At 35.5% G+C, this 23,707-nt stretch overlaps 1 protein-coding gene across 4 annotated transcripts in view; it reads left to right on the top strand.

The window, feature by feature from the left end:
• The first annotated feature begins 3,278 nt into the window (after positions 1–3,278).
• The window catches only part of LOC132915180 (uncharacterized), a 204,860-nt gene continuing 184,431 nt past the window's right edge, over positions 3,279–23,707 (top strand). For 2 of the 4 annotated variants that reach the window (XM_060974903.1, XM_060974901.1), the window contains exons 1-2: positions 3,279–3,981; positions 12,596–12,706. The gene's annotated coding sequence lies outside the window, so the exon portion shown is untranslated. The remainder of the gene's footprint in view (positions 3,982–12,595; positions 12,707–23,707) is intronic. The other 2 variants (XM_060974904.1, XM_060974902.1) reach the window with 2 other exon arrangements.

Below are 23,707 nucleotides of genomic sequence, written 5' to 3'. Positions count from 1 at the left end.
TATTTCATCTACACAAAGAAGGTAGCATATGTAATCATAGACGCGAACGGTGGCATGACCCGAGCGTAGTGGGGGTCGTCTCCCAGAGATGATGAAAAGATCGAAGGGCAATTGTCTCATTTGAAGATTCTAACTGCATACATCAAGAGATCTGACGAATAAAATTAAAGTCGCTTAGTCTAACGAATTCATCGAGAGATATCGTAAAGTCGGGTCGAATTTCTGTAACATATAATAGTACTCATTGCTAAATAATTTGTGGCGCTTTTGTTATAATATCAAATATAATGTTAAATATACAAGTTTATTCAGTGTTAAACTCATTTGAATTACCTCTGTTCTCTTAATCGAAACAGGGAAGCGACTAATTCGCGGCGTCGATTATCCGAATCGTAGCGAGAATTTACGCCTCTCGCTGACGCGTTTTCCTCGCGACCGCGTCTCTCCGCGTACGGTCGTAACATTATTTTAATTTGCGCGACTCATTAACTTCTCTATATTCTGTTTTTGATTCTTCTCAACTACTCGTCTTCCAAATTTTTCAAACCAAAGGAACAAAGAATTAAAGTAGTTGATTTGTAAAATATAATCCGTTGATTCGATCAATGCACAAAGCGGTTCCATATTTAAAATCATTTCCACACTGTTCCTTAGTTAATGAAGGGTATTTTTATTTCCTATAAATATGTTACGTTTCAAGATGACATAACATATTCGTGCATTCTATGAATATTTATGCAACGACAGAAAAATCTTAAATAGTTCCCATACTGTGAAGCAAATAAGAAAACAAGATTATCGTTAATAGCAAAATTCGTTATACGTATATCACTGTCGTTTCAATTCCACAGCTAAAAGATTATATTCATTTTATATCTTTTTTTCTTTCCGAAAACGTTGATAAATTTTTGTGCGAAAATATAAATCATACAAACATAACATTGCAAAGATAATAAATTTTTTGTATAAAATGATTGCTTCTCTACGTTTTTCGGTTAAAATTTTTATAAAACCCCTGTATTCCTCAAGTATTGCTTTATCTCGTTTCGTTGAAAAATTAACGTTACATAATGGGGAAAATGTAAAAACTTTAGATTTATCTTTGTCCCCCGCCTACTCACTGTGGTCCTATTTTTGTATAGTTTCTTTTGGTGTCTTTTCGTTCACTCGAAGTAATTAAAGTCGAAATTTTATTAACCACGAATTGTAAAGGTCAGTTTCCTTTTCTTTCCTTCGCGTTAATATCTCCTCAATAGAAAATACCTTCGATAAACAGGTATTGCTCGATTGAGAAGTTGCTTCCTAGCGAGGGAGGAAACTATTACCTAACTATGCTGATCAATATCAAATTTCACATTGGCAGAAACTAGGCAGCCGAGCGTGTAGAAAGTATAAATATTCTAAAAATTTTAAATATTGCAACCAGATAGTTGTCGTTAGAAAATTTGACAATATCGTAGCGGTCAGGAGACAAAGTTGAAAAGTGGGGTAAAGACAAATGTAAAATAAGAGTCATCGAAGAATTACATAATTTGCTGTAGCTTTTTTTTGAAAATATTCATCAGTCGGAAATCACTGATTTCAATATAGTCGAATTGAGCACTTGAGAAGATACTCAGCTGCACGTGTAAATTCGCATTGAAGGGAAAGGGACAGAGACTGGGAAACATATCTCCATGACCCGCAACCACGTGATACCTAGCCTCTGTTTGTAGTCCTGTTGTCAAAGGGACGAAACGTAGAACGTGGTTCTGGATAATGTTTGCACAAACAGCTGCAAGCTAACAGCTTATATTGGTCTATTTCCCTCTCTCTTTCTTCACCTCTTCCTGACCTCGTGCTTCTGTGTTTCACTCGTGAAATTTTATTCCCCCCTTTCTATTTCTTCCTGCACTCTCCTTCTCTCTCATACGCATGCGAACCGCTCTTTCTCTTTCTCGCATGCTCTATTTTCGTAGCTCTTTCGATATTTCTTCCACTCTACTCTTATTCTCTTATTGTTGTTGATCGGATCTCCCTCCGTTCTTCCACTATATCACGGTGGCTTCCGACTACCCACATCTCTTTCCAACGTTACGCTTGTATACGCATGTGCGAGTAACGTTGCCAAAGTGGTTTCAGGTACGATTAAGCCGACCAGAAAATTACTGGACTGGGCTAAAACCTTCGTTCGTGCGCCAATCTATACGCGCGTGTCGTTTTTGTAACGAACTGTCCCATTTAGAGGTGAAATTGTCAAGCCATTTTTTTTAGAGTTGCTCTTGTATCTATACGAAACCCATTTCTATACATCGCAACATTGCAAACTAAAGAAAGATTGTACGCGTGTGAATAACATACTTGGAAACAACATAGTTTATAAATTAATCCAAACTCTGTCATTTTTCGAAATCTCGTTTCAAATAGATAAGGTTTAGAAGAAGCCGAAAATTTGTTGTTTTATGCAACTATATATATCCATTTTACATATATACTATGATATTACTGTTACAGAATAATTATTTGCTAATTTTGTACTTGCATAAGCGCAATTTACGCATTCTGTCCTTTCTATCACGGTGTTACGTAGATCCCACAAACGCATTGATTGTTAAAGATATTGTAAAGTGATTTGCTAAAATTAGATATAATGATTCGAATACTAAGTCAGATGAAATATATTCAAAGGAAGTTGGTCGCCATTTTTGTGTATATCACCTACGGCTCTTGTCGATGATTTGAAATTTACTTCAATGTGTTTTTGTTTATAAACAATTAATAATTTAAATCTTAAGGTATCGGTTCGTTTTAATCGATTGAAATTTTGTTAATAAATGGATTTTCAAGTCAGTTTCTGTAATCCGTATCCTGCCCAAACATCGAGACATCAATAGTCAGACACAAATAATAGCGAACGTAACTATAATCTGTGCATCTGTAATCAAATAATAAATATGTGAACTTACATAGTGCGAATACAGCAAAAAATCCTCCTAGTAGTAACACGTAATCGCGCCATGATGCAATAGTATTCCATTGTCTCTTCACTGATTATTATCACGAACTATTCTTACATAGGGCTAGCTTAGCCTGATACAGATAACTACATTAGATAAAACGACAGTTTCATACATTTTATACACAATTTAACTCTTAATTCACTCTCAGTCTCGTTCTTTTTTTACTCTTCGTGCACACACGGACAGACAGATACACGCAACTCCTTTTCTTTGCTTGACAGTTAACCTTCTTAAACGCGTCTTTTCAAATGACTGCGCTGTGCCGACCAATCAGGCGATGTGAAATAGTTAATCATATTGGTATCTATATTGTGAACAAATTGTTTTGTTGTGAACAAACTGCGATTGGGTAACGTACTCGTAAATTATTATTACATTTTTTAAACTATCGTTATTATTATTTTTGAGTTAAATCGTTATAATTAAATGCTTTTATTATTACATTTAAAATATTATTAACTACATTTATATTGGGTCGTATCCATGTGCAAACTTAAAATTGACGGAAATAGTACATATCGTTGTTATCTTGTTTCCTTTTCTAAATGGATAGCCTCGTATTAACATTAGAATCTGTTGAGATTATTTCACTTTGTCCGATTGGTCGGCACAGTGCAACTTTTAAGTATGATGCGTTTATGAACGTATTTCGAGTGGTTGCGTAAACGAACGTTAGTCGTCTCGTTCGCGCACGTCTTGCCGGTCTGTGAAAAGTGAAGCAAGTGAAAAGTGGAAAGTAAGTCGAGAGTTAAAGTGCATATAAAATGCATCTAATCGTCTTTCTGTGTATTATAGTTCTTTGATTATTATAATATAAGTTCCAATTAACTTGGACTGTAAAAGTAGCAAAATAAGGAACAATAGAATATTATTACGCCATCGCGGAATCATGCATTGCATTCAACAAAATGTCTTCCTTTATTCACGTTTCGCGAATTATTCACATATTAAATAATAACAACAGGGTCTGATAGCGATACAGGTATGTTTGTTGCAGTTTAACATAATAATATTATAACAATTTTAATTTACTTAGCGTATAGATGTTTGTAAACAAAGGTGAATTAAAGCATAAGACAAATTTCAAATAATTGAAATTTAACGAGTTGTGGATTATTCGTACAATGAACTTACATTTACCTGTACACGTAGAGACGTGGACAAGCTAAGTGTCTCCTACCATTCGCGATTCGCTTATAGACACTTTGATTTTTAAGTCGATCTAACACAGATGTTAAAAACAATAAGATATCAAAACGTTGTGTTAAAAGTATTATTATCGGTAATATAATATTATTGTCAACGAATATTGAAATATTAAAGCGTAAATTAAAATATAAGAATTATGGCAACACAAAGAATGTTTAAAATATATAAATGCAGGAGCTATTAATAACAGTTTGAACAGTAGCAATATATTTATAACATATTACGTAATAATGATATGCTTAAAATTCCAAGCAAGTTTAAAATATCTTTGTAATTTTTTTACAATTTTTTAAACCTTTTCTTATCCTTTTAAGTATTTACATTAATCAATGTCCGTATATACATATATATGTCGGGTTGGCGTTAAGGGCGTTTAATGAATCTTCACCGGTGTTGTTCATTGTTGTCGCACAGACGTTTATTACACAAATATGGTTGATACAAGATTGACAAGCGAACGCGGTAACTAGACGTTAATGACAATGACCCTAGGTTCGATATGGCGAATCCACGGTCCACGGGATAACGAATATACTTTGCTTCGAAGTCTAAGTCGGACTCGACTTACTACTCGTGATACAAGGATCGCTTGGTTAGCTCGTAGATTATTCACCGATCGTACAAGCACACTAGGCGTATAGCTAATGAGACTGCCAGAAAGGGAATGACTTTCCGTCACGACGACGCTGCAGAGGAAGACTATGATGGGATGTGCCTAAGGGCACGAGATCATCGGATTCGTCAAAGAAAGCCTCCACACGGAGGGTGAGGGAAATGGGCATTGCTGTTAATTGGTTAATTTCTATATCGGCGGTTAGCAAAAGATGCTAGCCGCCTTTGAGAGAGAGTTCCTGGCGGGAAGCGTCGCACGTGAGGAAATCTGATCTCCCATATCTTTCCGCAATAGGTGACGGATCTACGGGCGGATAGAATAAAGACTGTTTGTCAATCGGAAGGACAAAGTCCTAAGATTTGTAGCGGCTGCTCAGACTATCTGAGCATAAACTGTGAATGATGCATCGGCATCTGGCGATCATCTTACTCAAAGAATGCGGTCTGTGTGTAACGAGCCGCGGGGCTGTTACAATGTTTTATTGTCAAGTGTCGGTACTGCCAATTCTTTAAAGGAAAGCTATGTAACTTCATATCTCTGTTAAGGGGAACGTTCATCCCGCGACCGTGGCCACGCTTCGGCGACCGATGGTCGCCTCGAGCCCAAAGGCTCATTGTCACAAATTTCGAACGACTGTGTTGGGTTATTTCTTAAATGTTACGGTATTGAGGTTTTCCAAGCAACTCCAACGGGGACCCGGTGTCCTTTCGTCTCCGACATATATATAGGGGATCTCGATATTAATGGTACAAATGAGGTGAGGGTGATTCTGCATAAAAATAGAAATCAGAAATATAAAGTAAATTTTTTTCATTTAAAACATGGAGAAAATTTCGAGAAAATCGAGTTCGAAAATTTGCTAAATATATCTGAACTAGGCTAATTCCGGTCTGCGTAGGAAATGGAAAATGTGAAACAAAATTTCTTTGCAAAACGTCTCATTTCCGAGAATGATATTTGAAAATTGATCAAGTAATCAAGTAGACGGGTTATTCTGAACTAAACACGTTCAAACACCATCTTTTGAAAATAATGTTACAGTTTTCACTTATTTTCGTATCTAGAATAATCTTTTACTAATTATTAGTCTATAAACTATTAACCAATTTGCTACAATAACGATCTCAAAATTTGTCGCATTTATATTGGTAAGGAAAAAGATTTTCTATTGGAACTGTTTTTTAAATGAACTTTAAACGATGATAGTACAAACTCGTTTTCTCTAAACTCGTGATTTTTCAGTCATGTCATTGATGCAGTAAATGAGCGGTTTGTCAGAAAGGACGAAAAATTCCCACGAAAAAAAGAAGAAGAAATAGTTTTTCACATATATAGGGTGATACGTAACTTGCCGTACAATTGGGTACGGAGGATTTCTAGGACAAAATATAAGACGAAAATAGAATAAAAGTTTTCATGTGACGCTTCGTTTCCGAGAAAATCGAGTTTGGAAAGGAGGATGTTAAAAAGAGACCATTGTTGGTCCTTCCTGCGAATTAAAAGTTCTCGTAGGACATTTAAGAGCACCGCTCAAGAAAGAAAAGACGTTATTAATATTTACTCGAAATGTGATGGAAAAATTGAAAAAATGAGTGTGAACCTAGGAAAGATAATCTTCATTTTCTTCAGATACTGAATTCCATTTGCGAATTAATTTAGAAATTCTGTTGGTAAATCGATTAAAGTTTGAAATCGAGCAGTTGTTGGCTATTGTTCTCACGTAGCAACAATCTGGTGGTAGTTTAGATTTGCTCCATTTCAAACTTCAATTGATTTATCAGCAGAATTTCTGAAGAATTATTATCTCGTTATAGATGAATGCATTATTCCGTAGCTGAATCAAAATTTAGAGAAAATGAGAATTAAGTGTAAAATATGGATAAGTTCGACTGCTATCACCTTCTCATCTTTGCATTCGTTGTCTTCAACATTCCCATCACGTTTCAAGTAAATGTTAATAATATTTTCTCGTTCGTAAGGAGGTCCAGACATGGTCATTTCTTGTCTTATTCTCTGACATCTCTTATTCTTTGGCAAGTATATATAAACGTGGCTAATTCCGAACTGAACAGGAGTAACTAATCGACAGAAGGTTCAACAACGCGCGAAAATAAGTAAATAACGTAGAATAAAATGTTTTTACGAGATGTTTTGGTTTCGAGAGAAATAAATTTGAGATTGTATCAGAGCAGTTTTTAATTAAACGTATTCGAAATTTATTTGCCTGAAAATGAAGCCTTAAACGGAAAAGAAGATTATTTTACATTTTTCACTTATTTAATAACCTCCAGATGATTGTTATTTAACCAAGTTTAAGTATACTGGGTAAAGTTTCGAAGTCTAGCTAGTTTCGACTTATTTTTTCACATAGAATCACCCTGTTGCCGATTGTATCATGTTTACTGAAACACCCTGTATGTACATTGTCTGGTATTCTGTATATCAATTTTATCTTCGATTATTGCAAGGTTACATAGGAAAACGTGTTAATTGATACTTTTAGAGTAGTTGAAATTGTTGCGAAATTAAGCAGTGTAAATGAAATAGTAAAGGTGTAGCAGCACTCAGAAAGAAGCGTAAAGATGTAGCAGCTAAATTATTGTGTCCGTGGAAACAAGAAAATTCCTGAATATGCCTGTTTCCAGAAATGTAGCTAGAGTACACGACAACTTGTTACACACATAGATGAAAATTAAGATTAGTACCGAGAATTTGCCCTACAGTTGTATCTAAGAAGTAATTTAATGGAATTAGCATCTTAATTAACTGTTCTCCATTAATAACTCCGAGAAAAGATGGCTCTTTAAATGGCGAATATAAACCTGCGAATAAAATAGGGTTATCCCATAAGTAATGCGGCTTTTGTGAGAACTAAGTTTAGAACAATGGGAGTTGTTACCATCGGAATTTTTAAAAACTAGAATAAAAAGCTAAATGGAAAAGATCTCCAAGAGATAATTTTCTATTTTCATCTGGTATAAGGAAACCAACGAACGCGTGACCTAATATGCCTTAATATTCATCAAATGCATGCAAATATTTTCTAACAATATCATTTCATTTTCAGGTCAATTATCACAACAATTGGTCTCATGGTCAATAGCGTACAATTATATTAGTTTTACAAAAATGTATACTTCTATTAAGCTGTTTCGACTATCAAACAGCAAAGTTATTATACACGCTTGCGATATTTCTTTATAAATATCTCATTTCCCTTTCGATTTACATGATATACATATTCCGTTTATATGTACAACGCGTCTGGACAGATCGGGACAAACTTATCTGTTAACGAGGTGAAGTAGGAATTACGTGCAATATTACGTCCGAAAATGCTTTATCGAAGAATTATAAATGTTCAAAGATTTCGAGGAAAGTTGTTTTTAAGATTCGTTAAACAGAATCAAATACAGAAAAATGGGGAAAACGACAAATTTACATTTAACGCGAACTTTTCATTTACAAACAGTTTATAATTGAAATCTTAAAATGTTCGTTTCTTTTGATCGATTGAAATTTCGTTGATAAATGAAATGGCATAATGATTTATTTTGAAAGTGATACAAGTCCAATTTTGTATAAAACAGGGCAGGCCAAATTTGATACGTCAGATTTATCACCAACTGGACGAGAAAGATTGCAAAAAATTGAAAACATCTTCGTATAAACATGTTACTCCAATTACGTGCTAAAAAAACTTTTGTTACCCACTTGAACTCGCGAATACGTAGTATAAATCTGGTCCCGACTTTTTCGAACACCTTGTACACCGTATTCATTTTCAGTATAATTAAAGCAAGGAATCACTGTAAAAATTATACTCACTGTTCTGTATGAAAGAAGAAAAATTATTTGGATCGCAGGCGATTAACGACGCGAGGAAATGTAAGGTAGGATTTGGTCTGTGTAGTCAGGCGTCGGACGAATTAGATCCTCGTTGGACCGAGATTGAATTACCTGCGCCTGTTTACCCGACATTGTGTGTTCGATGCCTATAACCAATATGCCGACATTGAACTTTCAATTAGTGTCACTTAACTCTGCAAACACAGCCGCTCCCGTTCCGGTGAGTCGTGTCGCCCGACGCTTTCTTCAGTTTTCTCGCGTTACGTCGCCGCCGAACAGCCTTCTTCCTTCCCTTTCTGTTTAGTTTTCGTTATCGAGCGCTCAAACAACCCTGAAACAGCAAACTGTTCCGTTGTTGCTTCCGCCAGTATATATATATATATAGCGACTATCCTTTCTGAATTCCTCAATTCAGTAATTATTTAGTATAAATTCGAATAGGGTTGACTTCGCCGACCTCAACGACCCTGAAATATACTGCGAAAGTCAACACTCTGAATAACTTGTTCCTATACATAGTTAGACAAGTATTCGTACACCCTTTAGAATAGAATAACTTTCTTAAAGTGGAACCAAGCGACCCGAGTCTTTTTGACAATCTGGAAGGGTCAGCTCACGAGATGATATCTTTTTTTTTTTTTTTTTTATTTTGGTTATTTTACAATTTGTCCTTGCGGACATTTGGTAAAGTGTTATATCTTGTTGGTGAAGAAAAAAAAAATATAAATAAAAAATAAATATAGCATGTGGGCGGCTACCTCCAGCGAGGTGCCAGCTTCGTTTTTTTTCTAAGTTATATCTTTTATGATGAGATGATATCTAAAGGAAATTTTGAAATATGGAAAAGAAAATAGTAAAGGTCATCTTGCACAACTTGTTTATTTGGGCTTGTGATAAAAATTAAAGTAACAAATGTTGAACACTTGTATCAAAATTTATACATTTCATCGAATAACGTTGCTAGGAGCTAATGGTTCTCGCGTAATAAATCCAAGACGCTTAAAAATTAATTTTGAAACAAATTAAAGTTAAGATCCTTACATCTCTCGATGCTTGTCATTTGTCACAACTGGCATAAATCTACAAAACGTGCTTTTTAAATTTTCTCTACAAGGTGACTTTTACTACTGTCATCGCCATCCCTAGATACTTCAATTTGCTCAACATTTCTTTTACGCATTATTTAACGAACTAATCCTTCTAGCTTCTAAAAAAAGCTCAAGTCGTTTGGTGCAATTTAAAAAAAGCTATCGACTGCCTGTATAACCACTGCATGGCTTTAGTCTTCAAGCGAAAAACCAATGCTATACTATTTATCATTTAACATATACACTATGTCATCAAATTAAAGGATCATTAAATCGTGACTCGAAAATCGTCAGTATCTCAACTGCTGTAACTTTGTAAAAAATGGTCTACCTGGCCTCGTTTCTTCACGACTTTGAACCTAATTATTTCAAAGATTCGTTTTTGCTGCAAAACGGAGTAGGAAATCAAGGTTGCATTTCTTATTTTCAAGTTTGACAAATTCTAACGACACTACGGAATTTAAAAGGGATTTCAGGTAGTTGGATTTAAAATAAAATTTAAAGTTAGATTTACGCAAGAGTTTGAAGTTTGCGATAGATTTTCGGTTGGAACGCGCGTCTCTTTTAAGGGAAGTTTCCCTCTGCCGTCTCCGGAATGACAAAAGTGTGGAAAAGAGAAACTGTTTTCTGTACAGTACACGGGTTTGGCCAAATCTAGACAATCGAGACATCAATCCAAGCAATTGCAGCGACGTGGGAAGGCGTTGGAAATGTAAACGAGGCGCGACACTTTGACGCCTAAGAACCCTCGAGGATCGGACTCTCGAGGTTTCCTGCATTTTCAAGCGGCGCGTCCGACTCGTAGCTGATTTATTGCACTAGACCCGGGTGGGCGTTGTTACACCGGTTAGAAAATACCTGGCCATGTCCGCAGAGTGTCTAGAGTCTAACTATTGACAGGTTTCGTTGCTTTCCCCGAGAACAAGTGGAGTTTCCTGGCTCGTCGTCCACGGGCCTAACAATAGCAAACGTCCTATTCAAAAACTGTTTCTGTTCTAAGAGACCGGTCAGTTCCTGCCCGCGGATTATTCCGCGATTCGTAATATGTAAGTTGGTAATACAGGCCAGGCATTATTCGCGAAATATCCCGCTTCGCGATGCAAATGGGTTTTAATCTCAGGAAAGTAGCTACGTACGTGTTTAACACGGTTCGCGATAATCCTTAGATCGAGCTAGGAAATTAGTTCGGAAAATAAGCTGTGTCTTTAGATTTCTTCTTTTATCCACAGTATTCACCGTTGTCGTTTTGATCGTTCCTCGTGCCATCATTTTCGAAACGTATAACTTGCATATTATCACTCTTCATAGTCAACATTCACCGCTGAATTTTCATTAAATAATCCATAAATTCGTCTAATATCGCGAATAAGATAGAATAAAATATCGGATGACACGTCGAAAATACAGTCTCCCGAAAATCGTGGTACAATCGATCGAGTGAAAAGAATAACGTTTATTCGTTTAAAACTCCGCTTTGGAAAAAGATAAGTTTGGAAATTCACCAGCCTCCGAGGTATCAAACTTTTGTTTTTGTTCACGTTTGTATTATTAAACATAGGCAATGCCATGATTTGCTCTCTATTATTGCTATTATATGTGCGTTGTAACCTGACATTCGCCACATAGGTCTGTCCTATTAATTTCCTTTATTCTCTATTTTATTGGAATAGTTTCATAAATAAGGCTGAGATTAGTACTTTTTAAGAATCGTTTTATTAATGCAACAAGTGTTCGAAATGTTGTCTGCTCTTTAAACTAAATTATTATGCGTCTCTTGTAGTAAATTATGTGCGTTGTGTAAATCTTCCAACGTTAAACCGATGTTTCTTCTTAATTCGTCAACGCCATTACTATTCATGGAGTACACCTTGGATTTAATAATACAAAGCCCAGCAGAAAAAGAAGTTTCATGTCCCAAAAAAGAAAAAAAAAAAAATGTCATAAAAGATATAACTTAGAAAAAACGAACTTGCTATATTTATTTTTTATTTTTTTTTTTTTCTTCACCAACAAGATATAACACTTTACCAAATGTCCATAAGGACAAATTGTAAAATAACCAAAATAAAATAAAAAAAAATGTCCCAAAATTTGCAATTAATACACGGGTACGTGACGGATTTTTAAATTTACTTTTTTTCAGAAATTAAGCATTAAATTTTGCATTTAGCGTCATCACCCGACCGACTGTACCACGAATTTGGAGACAGTTGAAGGAAAACGTGCATAAATATTCTTAAGTGCTTTATTTACCATTCATTCTTAATTATGCAATAAAAAGACAAACCAAATGGTAAACACAGCAAATGCGATATATAAAAATATAAATATTAATTTCAATCATTGACTAAATAAACTATGTACTATTGGGATATATAGCAAGTAAATAGTGTCATCACCCGACCTACTGTACCACGAATTTGGAGACAGTTGAAGGAAAACGTGCATAAATATTCTTAAGTGCTTTATTTACCATTCATCCTTAATTATGCAATAAAAACACAAACCAAATGGTAAACACAGCAAATGCGATATATAAAAATATAAATATTAATTAACTAAATAAACTATGTACTATTGGGATATATAGCAAGTAAAATTTCTGTATTCAAGGGATGAAATTAGGCTATCATCTTAGGGTCATATTTCTTTCGATTTTGCTAATACGTTCTTTTCAATAATCTGTATTTTTTTACCATTAAAGAAGGTGAAATCAAAACGCAATCAAAGAAGTCACATATAATATTCGTTTGACGAGTGATAAGCGCATAAGCGATAAGTGCTTTGAGCGAATATTACAAACGGGCATACGCGCACATAATTTTTGCTCTTTCCAGCCGTATTCCACGTCGACCGATAACAGCAACGCTGCTTGCAACGAAGACATCGACGCAGCAGTACTGCACGACGCCGATTTCCAGCTAACGAGCATCTGTCTTTGGCAAAAGGTAAGTTCGTTGCGCTATCAATCAGATTGAATTCTCCCTCCTCCCGTTCAGCTTCGATCTCTCGATATAAAAGTACGTAAAACGGCACTCGTTTAGGACGCAGATTACGATGTTCCATAAACTTTACCTCGTCGTTTTGCGCTTCTCAAAGCATCGCAGAAACCTTTGCGAAAAATTGGACCGCCTACGAATCCTCACGTTTTGTTCCTTCGGACGGAACACGTGGATATCCGTATCATTATAGCTTTCCAAGTCAATATATCGTAGAGGTAACTTAAGCGAATGTCCAACGAGCACTTGACGATCGAACGAATGCTCTGACTAATGATCCAAAAGTACCTCACTTTCGTTGTTGGGATTCACTTTGGAGGGTCAAAATTATTGTAACAATTTTGAAGAAACAAGTAGAGCAGCATCATTACTGGCAACGCGAGCGCGCGTGTGTTTAACAATTTTTCTACTACTGCCTCTGGCAGATTTAAGAAAAAGCGGATTAATAGTCTACCGGTCCGTAACCGAAGTCAACAAAATGCCGATTTATAAGCTACCGGTCGATAAACGCTGGCGTTTTAGACACCATTAATAGGCTGTCGATAAGCAATGTGTTAAAATGACTTGGACCGAAAATTTCGCAAGTGAATGATTGAAGTGGAAGCTTACGGAAAATGGATTATAGAAACAAATAAACACTTTTAATCGCATTATTTATTACTTTAATGTACGGAAGATAGGAAAATATGCGAAACGATATAATTACGTTTACGTTATCTTTGTCTTTCATGCGATGAATTTGACAAAGTAAAGTTAACGTATCTCAACGTAAATAAGTTAATACATTTTTTGTATAGAATGTCCTGTTGAGTGGATTGATGTATTAAAAAATATACGACCCCATTTGAAGTAACATCGACGACGTTTGTATGTCCTCCACGCGTTCTCTTACGCAAAACCTAATCGCGTTAAGTTATGCCCATCTCGAAACCATTCGTCTCGTTGCTGAAACATTTTTCTAATATTCTCAAGGACATATTCCAAGTGATAAACTTAGCTGGGACATTCTGTATGTATAAGTCGTGGATAGTTGTACCGATGGGTAAACTGTATGTCGCAAAAGACACGTTTCGTAGATCGAAACCAGTGATTTTCGACTGGTTGAAACCAGTCTTTAAGTTTTCATCATCAAGAAGACACGAGATTGTAGCAAGTCAGTGGGATAAGTCACACAGAGATTAAGACTGAGGAACTAGAAAGAACTAAAAGCTTGAAAGTGACATTGTGTCCTAAGAAGAACCGGACATTGTAATTTAAGTACTAAATAAATTCCACAATCGATACTTGGATTTCAATAACTTTACGATGTATTTTATGCAAAAAATCTGCAATAAATAAAAGTGCGAGACACTTTAGAGAAATGTAAGCATGAGTAACGTCAATAAGAAAGAATAGGCGTAAATTTCTACTACTCGTAATCATTGATGGAACACGTGAAAACAAAAGATGAGAGATGACTGCGAGGATCAGATACAAGTATTATACTTGAACAGTAGTTTTTAAATTGTACTGCATTTATTTCTTTGATCTCACCTTGTATCTTAGGTATACTACTCGAATTATCAAAACGTAAGATATATAAGGTATCAAACACTTTCGTGTGTTTGACCATAAAATGATTTAAGCAAAGATTTCTCCGATTACTTGAGCAATATAAATTCCAACTTACTTGCTACTCTCATTAGAAACCTCTTGCCGGAAAATCGTTGTTACGGGCCAGTGATCCAAATATAATTACTACCATCGTCGACAGGATGATTTAAGAGGTTGCGCTACGTTGGGTGGCTTTATGAAACCGAGCAGTTCATAAAATACTCGTACTTTTAGGAATTTTTAATACTCGCGATTAACACTTTTCATCGTTCGGATTAGATATTTGTATATAATGTCTTATAAGACGAAAGGCCTTTCGTCAAGGAGAAGATTCAAATTCATTAAAACTTGGAGCTTAAACTTTAGCTTTCTTTTAAGCTTTTTCAAATTTGAAAATTCTTAACTTTATACAATATTTTACAACGATATAGGTGAAATGTCCTCTACTGTCAAGCAAAAAATATTAACTTTTGGTGCAATGCTTATATGAGTAGTCATTTTGAAAAATAATTTACGTAATTAAATTTTCCACTAAAAGACAAATAATTTTTGTATACAATATTTTTTTGTACTTTAAGGAGTTCCCCGAGGTATTAAGAAAAATTCCACCCTTATTTTCAGGGCTGTTTTCGCTTCCCGAATATCACCGATATAATAAAATATAGGTCAGATATGTCTTAGAAAGCTAATAAATTTCATGAAAATTGATTATCGACACTTGGAAAATCTCCCTAAGTAACGAATCAGTGGCGACATCAACGTATTGGGATTAATAAGGCACAATGCTGTTTTACTCGGAATTCAACATCTTCCCATGCTTTGATATAAAAAATATAGCGTTGTATTCAAAATACTACAGCTGACGTTGACATTGAAATCTCCGAATCGTTCCCACCTATTAAATTTAGCTGAGATGCTTTATATTATTATAACATTTAAGATTCTGCGATTTTTTCTCTTCTCATTCACCATGTGAATTCTCCTAATGCACACGTATCTAAGTGAACGCGATAATTTCCATTCTCTCGATCGATACACCTTTGCAAACCAAATTTATTTCTTTTCAATAATTAAAAGTTGAATGCGCGAATAAATTAATAAATCAATACATAGCAGCATATAACTAGGATAACAACTTTATTATTTGAATCCGTTTAAACTATCGGAGAAGGAAATATACACTTTGCACTGGAATGGGCATAAAACTTTTACAAGAACTCAAGAACAAACGTTCCGTTAACGCCGTGCAAATTCTAAACGTAAAGTTTCGTTTTTATTACCGAAGGTAGGAAGCGCGACAAAGTTTCACTGTTTTTCCGATAGTTAAAATTTCCAGAAATTGTGCAAGTTAAATGTCTAGGAAGTCGAAGCGTTGGCTCGGTGCTCATTAAAACCTGATACTTCATCGTGTCAATAAAAGTACATGCAACGGCCAGTACAAATGCGCGATTAAATAATTTGCCGTTTAATACTCAAGACATAATTTTCGTTTGCTTATAATTTAATTTACGGAGGTTCGTTGTCTGCTTTATTTCTTCATCCATGACACTTGCATCCCTTCCGCAATCATCAATACGAACTATATATGTATGTACATGCGATGGATATGAAACGTGTTGATTTATTTAATGACGAGGCAAGTGAATACTCGTGATAGTCGTAATCGTCTACTCGTTACTGGATAATTATCTTCCTAGAGAGCATGTTCATCTATTTATACTGGTCGGGGGAGTACCGGAAAGTTTGATTCCGGTTGATGGTTGCTCGTAGCGGCGATATTGTTTTGTCCGGAGTTTGTTTACTTTTAAATCTTGTACATCGGAAACGGCGTTTGTATTTTCGACCAAGTCGCGTCAACGGGAGTCGTAAATTCCCGTTACGATTATACGAATCGACACCGCGAGCAGGCCGATCCCCTTATTTCTTTTGGGATAATAGGGGTGTTTGTTTGGATATAACTGGAGTCTACAGTTATATAATATAAGTATATTTACCAAAATTACAACAATTGGAACATATACAGAAAATATTTTGAGGTTGTCGGAAAGTACAATGATTGACCCGAGGGTTGATAGCGTTAGCGCGTTGAATACCAAGATCGTGACTGACTAGTAGACTTGACTGCCCGATGAGCGAAAGAACAGTAGAGTTGACTATCCGAGGTATGTTAGAGCAAAGTACTTGACTGTCCGAGGAGTGTAAGAGCAGTGACTGACCCATCTCGTACTATTTAGGAGGAAAGCTCTATGTGGGTGTACCTTTTCTGAACTAAGGACGCGGATTCGTCGTTCACACTTTTCGGTAGAAAAGTGAGGGTAACGATCCGCGATGCCCATTGGTTATAGCCAATGTTAATAAACAAAATACGAGGAGAAAGTCTCCTGCAGATGTGGCTGATGGGTGTCCTTGTTCTTGGGAAAAATCACCTGTTTCGCGGGGCACATCTGCTTTCTCCGTAATTAGCAAGAGTGTGCAACAAACCCAAGGACTGTTCAAAGGAGCACCCATAAGCCGAAAATACTTGTGTGAATAGAAGTTAAGCTGGAAAGATTCGGTTTATGGTGGTTTCCTTGGGTTTCTTGCAGGTCAGTGTAGCAAGGGGTAGGCCTTGGCGGCCAGACCGAAAGGGACGTCGCACGGACCATCTCGCGCGGCGTAACAGCGTTTTTTTTTTTATTTTTATTTTATTCTGGTTATTTTACAATTTGTCCTTATGGACATTTGGTAAAGTGTTATATCTTTTTTTCTGTGAAGAAAAAAAAAAATAAAAATAAAAAATAAATATAGCATGTGGGCGGCTACCCCCAGCGGGGTGCCAGCTTCGTTTTTTTCTAAGTTATATCTTTTATGACGTAACAGTATTGATACTCAAAAGGAGGCAAAACAACAACACAAGTCACTCTCGATTCGAATCGTCCTATGACTCATGTGCCGCTACATACACTTAACAAAGTATATTATATCTATAGAGGATGCGGCACGTAAATGTAACCACTTAGATCAATGCACAAGTAATGTTTCTAATGAAAAAAGGTTTCAGATATGATAACGTATCATGGGTGCATGTCCTCCATAGGTAGTCTAATTATAATCACGTATAGTTCCTGTCATAAAAGATATAATTTAGAAAAAACGAAGCTGGCACCCAGCTGGGGGTAGCCGCCCACATGCTATATTTATTTTTTATTTTTATTTTTTTTTCTTCACCAACAAGATATAACACTTTACCAAATGTACATAAGGACAAATTATAAAATAACCAAAATAAAATAATAAAAAAAAAAAACGTATAGTTCCTAGTTTTTGCATTTGTATGTTTAGTAGCATACATATATCTTCGTTACGTGTGCAGGTACAAAAAAATGTACGAGAAAATAGATTTTTGCATATTTTTATCATCGTATTATTGCAGTTGATAAACAACGGACTTTGAACATGCTGGCTTGAGATGACGTTGGTAGACATTTTGTGGCAATTTGAAAAGTAAGAAATCGAACATTTTTTTACCTTTGACCAAAATTTTATTATTTTACACGAGATGTTGGATTCGACTGGCCTTGCTTTCCAGATTCCCTTAAACATATTGTATTGTTACCATCAACTTTGTTCGATGACACTTCCGGTGTTACTATCTGTAACGATTATAAAGATCCTACGAATCGAAACGCAATCACAATTGAGTCAACGTGTTGATTAAAGCAGTGGAAAACTCCTTCGTCTTGTTCGTTTCGTTCGCGTCGACGTGTACGGTCAATAAGAAAAAATTGAAATGCTGCTAATGTATGGAGAAGCCGTCAGGAATTCTGTAGATGCACAGCGACTACACCATTTCTCCAACTATGATCGAACGTGCAACGAAATGATCAATCATTCGTGTGTCGTATGGGAAAATGTCTTGAAAATAACGTAGGTTATATCGAGAATTTCTTGTAAAATAATAACAATTTTAGGCGAAAATAAATTATCATGAAACGTCTACTCAAGGTTGTTTCAAGATCAACATATCCCCATGTTTAAAATTCATTTCTTGTCGGCTAGAAATATCCCATTATTATGAAACAAACCGTCGATGAACTTGAAACGTCGAAACAAGATATGTTTGAAGGAAAAAACACGAAACGCGATATTCGCCGTTCTAAACCAAATAACTTTTTCCCCGTATATGTTTCCTTATCTGCAAAAATAACAAAGATATCAAAAGAGAAACGACCTGTATAAAAATAATGATAAACGGCAGCAATCGAATTTACGGTAGATCTAGAAAATCGGATGAAATAAAAATGAAGTCATGCTAGCGTCAGGATATCTCGAAAACGAAGATTTCATGTATAGGAAAAAGTTGTTCACAATGTGGACCTTGACTTTTGAATGAAAGTTTTCAAGTTTCCGATTTCAAGTTCATTAAAGCCGGTGATCGTCGATTAGCCTTTATTAATTTTCAATGGAGCAGAATTATTATATGCTATTAGGAACAAGTTTTCTAAAGTTTATCAGAAGTTAACGATTCTGTGAAACAGAAAGGAATCGAAACACAGGAGCGTAATTAGAATTTTATACAGGAGTAAACTGGAACTAAGAAATCAATAAATCCGCAAAGCCCAACCAAGTGTGGAAGCGGAAAATTAATCTAAACATTGTGAAATTGATTTATCAAGTCGCGTACGAATAAAGCAGATATTTTAATCCGAGATCTTTCGTAACTTTGAACGAAGTTTTCCCACTTTTTCGTTATAGTTGGTTTTATTATAACGGACGAAAAAGTTAAAGATTAGAAGTGGAACGATTATATTGGACTCGCAAGATAATTGTGCAACGCAACCTAAATATGTGACGCAGAGACAACTTATTTATATTCTTATTATCAGAATTCAAAGATAATCGCCCATTTCCAACGAATTTCTTCGACTTGCGCATGCCGAAATCAAACTAGTAAATTTATTTTAAAAAGCCAGCAATAATCGAACTATACCGCGTGTTCACTTTAACTAAAAAAGATTAAATAAAACAAATATTTCAAGAATATTCTTAGTTATAATAGTAGAAATATTCAGTAGCTTGAAATATATTTTTTATAAATATTCTATAGTTTATAGCGTTTGCTTATTTAAAAAACGTTTTGTTTATAAAAATATAAAAATAAAGTATGTCGTACGCAAAAATCACACCAAAATTTCTTTCTTAAACTATAGGTATGTATACACAGTTTATGGCGTCATTTGAACACACTCGGCAAACTGGTCCATCTCGCAGATACATTAAACGCAATCACTTTCCAATAAATTTGCCGACTGCAACTAATGAATAGTAGAATGAGATTACCATTCTGGAATATGAAAATAAAAATAATAAAGATACATGCAAATAGAGAAAAGACAAGATTGAAGTATTTGCCCTAAATACTGAAATGTAATTACAAATAAGACTAAACGCAACAGTGTTTTTTTTTTTTTATTTTATTTTGGTTATTTTACAATTTGTCCTTATGGACATTTGGTAAAGTGTTATATCTTCTTGGTGAAGAAAAAAAAATAAAATAAAAATAAATATAGCATGTGGGTGGCTACCCCCAGCCTCGTTTTAGCTTCGTTTTTCAAAGTTATATCTTTTATGTCAACAGTGTGGTGCACGTAAAACGACGAATCGTTACAAGTCGTATTGTAATTAACGAATACTACTGTTTATGTCTTGCTGACAACTTGTTAGCATCATATTTGGAGTAGCAGTAAGTCTACGTACGCAATCACTATCTGGCTGCAACACTTAACAGTATAAATAGACAGAGAACGAAATGCGGTCTCTGCATGATGAGAATGTTTACAGTACAGCCGCCCTTATCGGAACACCCATTATCCGAATACCCTACATGCGCGAATGTGTGTTATCCGAACATAATATTTCTCAGTAACGGATGCCCTTTTCCGTTTCAAATGTGTACATACTTTATTAGCGTTTATTCTATTGACTGAATTCCGATTATAAGGATCTATTATGAATATTTTTTTTCTCTAATTGTACACACAATCGGTAAGACTTTCACCAAATAACCGTCCTCGTTAAAAGAAGCAACTGTTGCCTGAAAATTGTTTTCTATCTCTTGCAGTTTGTGAATCGTAACGTAAAATCTAAAAATAGCGGAATTGTCAAGTTGGCCTCCTAGAGTTTATGTTTCGTTATAGTTACCTGTATATATATATGTTTTACATATCCCAAAAGTTTCATAATTTTCCAAATTTCCAGGTTGGGATTGTTTATATTAAATATACTAAATCGTTTTAAAAAGATTGCAAGAATAAATGCACACAGCGTGTACGTTTATTTACAGCGTTCGAGTAAGAAATATGTTGTTTATACAAAGGATATTTACTTGCGTGTTAAATAGCATTTCGGTGGAAATAGAAAGTACTTTTACAATCAGAAATTTGTCAAAGTATATCGCGTGTTTCATTTACGATGAAATACTAATTTCGAGTAGATGGATTATTTTGTAATAATGAGTTTGTAGAGGTAACCTTAGTTTCGATACCATCAAGGTGGCACAACCTCTTAAGCTTGCACGAGAGCCAGTTATAAAGTGATAATAATTCATATAATCCATGATAACGATGCGCAAACTATAAAGGACAAACGATTCAGCTTGGCCGTAGCATAATCGAGAGTGGCGGATAAGGGGAGGTTTGAGGATGAACCGCAAGTATAAAATTAGCTGAAAATTCAGGAAGATTATAATGATAATGCCGCTGCATAATGAAGGAGGATAATGTACCTTAACGATCGGTCAGTGATTAACCGCATACGCCTAGCCGATAATCTGGCCAGTTCACCCCGGCCCATATGCGTGGAACCGTCAAGATCCACCGTCAGAAGTGCCAACCACAGTGGTCCCTGTCGCCTTGGTAATTAGTGGAATAGCATTCGAGTGCAAGTTACGACTCATGGAGGGTGTTGTGGACTAGCCGTGCGGCAGACTAATCGATATCCGATCACTCGAGCAATACGTCAAGTACATCCCACGCGCGCTCTTTCACGATACGCGACCACGGTCGTTTCATCCGGCCTGTCCACGATTCCACTCGATACCATTCTACTTTTCATGCAAAATGTTGCTTCACCTAGGCAAACGAGGCTTCGCTTCCTACAACCAGTCTGATAGGTCACCTTCAAACCGATACGAAGAAACTTTTCCGCTCAGCGATCACCAACCTGCAAATATTCCCAAACCAATTCCTTCGTTTCGAATTACCGGCAACTTTTCGTAGCTAGCGACTAGCACATGTACGTATCGTATAGCTATTCAAGTTTTACGAAGAACTTTTCAAATAAAGCGTTTTATGAAAAGCACAGTAGAAGCTCCGAACATCCTAATATCCGACGTTCTATTATCCGAACGTGGTATTTTTCAGTGATAGATACCTTTCCTTGTTTCAAAAATAAATATATATACAATATATATAGGAAATTGCAGTGATTCTACGTGAAAAAATAAGAGAAATATGCTGTAACATTTTTTCATCCGAGACTTCGTTTCCGAGAAAATCGAGTTTGAAAATTTGACATGTATATTTAAATTTGACTGATTGCTGGATCAAAGAAGAGCAAATAATCGGCAGAAGCTTAAACTACATGTGGAAATAAGTTAAAAATTTGAGGTAAAATTTTTTCATAGGGTGCCTCGTTTTCCCTAGAAAAGTAAATTTGAAAATATATCACGCGCGTGTATCAGACCATTTCGTAATTTTCCTAACAGACCGTTCCAACTTTATTTTCTTGGAAATGAGACCTTAAACGGAAAAATATTATTTTACATTTTTTACATATTTTAACATGTATAATAACTTTGCGTTGGTTGCTTATTCATACCTAGTCGCTACTTGGCCAAGTCTAAGTATGCTTGACAAATTTTCAAACTCGATTTCCTCGAAGACAAAGCGACATGCAGAGATTTTTTATTCCGTATCTCCGACTTATACCCGATTATAGCACGATTTGCGACTCACCCTGTATCTTACCAGTGTCGGTTCAATCATCTTACCGATAAAAGCTTTTCACTCTGTCGCTTTAACAACACCCTTCTTCCTTTAGTTTTACTTCGACCGTCGACAATCACGTTCTGTTGCTGTATCAGTCACCGTAATCAAATTTGAATAAGCAGATTCAACTTACATTTTACTAATGTTGATATACAACGTACCTATTCTTTCCTTGATTCGATCGAGTAAATTGTAATCAGAAGAATTTAGTAGGAAACTAATAGCATTCTAATCATCGAAACAGAGTACGACATAATTAACAAACTCGTAAGAGGTCGAAAGTTGGAAATGCGACAAAATTAGCAAAAATGAAAAATAAAAGATTGAAAAGCAAAAACACGATATTGAGAATAATCCAAAGCCTGTAGATTCCTCGGAGTTGCTTGTATTGAAAAAGTTGTATGACTTGGAAGTCAAAAAGATACAAAGTACATAAATATTTCAAGAATCCATCAATTAATCGCAATGTGTGTGTGTGAATAAATGAAATTTCACGTTAGAAAAGTGATTGTTTTATTATTCGAACAGACTTGGTAGAAAGACGTAACTTTTGTTTGCACGACGAGACAAACTGAACGTAAAAAGATTTGCAAGTTGCTTTTAAATAGAAATAGGCGAAAATGTGCTCGTTTGGCGCCGCATTTCAGTCGCTGAAGTTGAAAGATTGGTCTTCGTCGATGATATCTTGTTTTACATACATACGAAAGAAGGATTAAAAAAGAAACTGTGAGAGGATTAGCAACGGGCAAGCGTAAAATACTCGACAAAAATAATCTACAGCGAGGCTTCTAAACTATGGGTCGCGAAACAGAATTGTCAGATCGTGAAAATCTTTGCAACTGCCAGTGAAATAAAAAATGTCAACCATCTGTTATTAGGATCGTGGCATATTGATCGACAAAGATGTAAAGCATCATCTTCTTAAATAATCGTTTAAGTGGACATTTTGTGCTATATATTTATCGCAAAACGACGCATTTGGAAAAAGGTGAAGGCGGCAGTTCAAGTAACGAACAAGAAGTTGATCCGAGAGAAGAGAAGAAGCGTTGGCCGACCTTTAGAATAGAATTTACAATAGAATTTGGAATAGAAAGTCTTGAGGTTCTTTTAACAGTTAAAAGGATTAGTTTACTAGACGTCGTGTAAAAAAGATATTGGAAAATTGCAGTTGATCGGAAACGCGAAGAAAATTTGAGAGATACGTTTTGTGAAATGTCAATTGTATGCGTATGAAAAGTTTCTGCATTGGCCGATTTAAAGGAAATTTTCAGTATGCTTACAACTGACATAAATCTAAAAAATATATTTTCTAGGCATTAATTACGGTTTA

Source organism: Bombus pascuorum, chromosome 16, assembly GCF_905332965.1.
Source record: "Bombus pascuorum chromosome 16, iyBomPasc1.1, whole genome shotgun sequence".
NCBI lineage: Eukaryota > Metazoa > Arthropoda > Insecta > Hymenoptera > Apidae > Bombus > Bombus pascuorum.
This window is presented reverse-complemented; position numbering and strand designations above follow the sequence as displayed.